The 1898-nt window shown below is 41.3% G+C and overlaps 1 pseudogene; it reads left to right on the forward strand.

Annotated features, from left to right (window-relative positions):
- The first annotated feature begins 1488 nt into the window (after positions 1–1488).
- LOC126955796 (uncharacterized) lies at positions 1489–1588 on the forward strand (annotated as a pseudogene).
- The last annotated feature ends 310 nt before the right edge of the window (positions 1589–1898 follow it).

Here is a 1898-nt window from a genome sequence, read left to right on the forward strand (position 1 = left end):
TGTGGTCCCCCTACCCTGTGTATAAATTCACATACGATATAGGAAGGTCTACTGCAGAGCCATGGGAACCATCATGTCAAACGCTAACCTCTGCAAAACCCTCAAGGTTTTGAAGGACAAGACCAAAGGCACATCTAGATGATAAGAAGAAACAAAGAAAAAAATTAAAAGAAAGGAAAAAGAAAAAAAAAGAAGAAACAAATAATTGATTTGTTTCGTACTTGGTAATAGTTTTCCTTTTAAACCACCCATCATTCTGAAGAAGAAAGCAAGCTTGCGTTTGTCTATTTGCCCAACAATGATTACCTCTAGAAGGGAACTGCAGGGATTAATGGAAGATACCTCAGGGTGAAGGGCGTCCACTCCACTTACTGCCTTTTCAGCTTCCGCTTCCTCCAGGAAGTATGTCCAGATCTCCTTGGATAATTAAATTCCTCCTCTGATAAATGAGCTCACGGTTCTTCGTATCTCTCCTTCAATGCCTTAGTGTTGGAATTTGCCTCTTGGATTAAACCGTAACTCCCTTATGTCAGTACTTTTCATACCACTGACCACGACCCACTGGAAGAAACAGTTTGACAGGACATGGGACATGCAGCTGATGAAACACTCTTAGCTTTGCTGCAGAGTGCCCTGAATCTTTTTTTGTTTGTTTTGAGGTGGAGTCTCACTCTGTTGCCAAAGCTGAGTGCAGTGGGGCAAACTCAGCTCACCGCAACCTCCACCTGCTGCTCAAAGGATTCTCCTGCTTCCTCCTCATGAGTAGCGAGGGATTACAGGCACGAGCCACCACGCCCGGCTAATTTTTAAATATTTTTAGTAGAGGCAGGATTTCACTATGTTGGCCAGGCTGGTCTCAAACTCCTGACCTCAAATGACCTGCCCGCCTCAGCATCCCAAAGTGCTGAGATTACAGGTGTGAACCATCACGCCTGGCCCACATCTCTTATATTTTTTTTAGTACTGGTCATGATTAATTCAACTGACATAGCAACCTGTAGTCTAGAAAAAGTGACCCAAGGGGAGGGGACCGTGTGTGTGTGTGTTTTGGGGTATTTTATTTTTCTCCACACGTTGCATTCTAACATTTCTGTGCATACATATGGAGACTGGCATCAAATAGATGCTGGATAAACAAAAGGCTGGATGAGAATTTCAACTATCCATGTGTGTGCTATGTGTTGGATTTCCTTTGAAGAAGGATTTATCTCCTTACAGTGGAAAGCCACAGGTAACGATCTGTAAGTACCTGGTATTAGCCTCGGTAATACTGAGAGGGGGTACACCACTAACTTCATGGAAAGACCTTCAGCCACACGATGACACAATTAACTACCAGTAGTCAAACGTGAAAACTCTCAAGAATGAGTAAGAAGTGGAGAAAAACAAAAAATCAAAATGCAAGAATCTGTCGATACCTGCAGGAGGCTTCTCTATAGAAGATGTTCATGCAGAATCTGGCCAAAAAAAAAAAAACAGAAACCACGCTCGCTTCAGCAGCACATATACTAAAATTGGAACAAGACAGAGATTAGCACGGCCCCTGCATGAGGATGACACCCAAAGTCGTGAAGCATTCCACATTTTCTTAAAATACGAAAATTCTTAAAATAAAAATGTAAAAATACTGAAACTAGTAGCAATTTGTGCTCATTTCATCGAAGATGTGAAGACATTTAGTTCATTGTCTTATGTGAACAGGTATAGACATAAGCAAGGTGAATTTTTGGAAAATGAATACTTTGTATCTTCTAAAGAACTTTGGTTCAGGGAGAGGGTTGCACCCTTGTAGGGGAGAGGTAACATTTATTACTTTCTCATGAAAAAATCCTCACCGAGTATATTTTCTTTCTAGGTTAAATTCTGTGTCAAAGCTATTCTAGGTTTGTGTTGAAGCT

This window comes from Macaca thibetana, chromosome 5 (genome assembly GCF_024542745.1).
Source record: "Macaca thibetana thibetana isolate TM-01 chromosome 5, ASM2454274v1, whole genome shotgun sequence".
Classification (NCBI taxonomy): Eukaryota; Metazoa; Chordata; class Mammalia; order Primates; family Cercopithecidae; genus Macaca; species Macaca thibetana.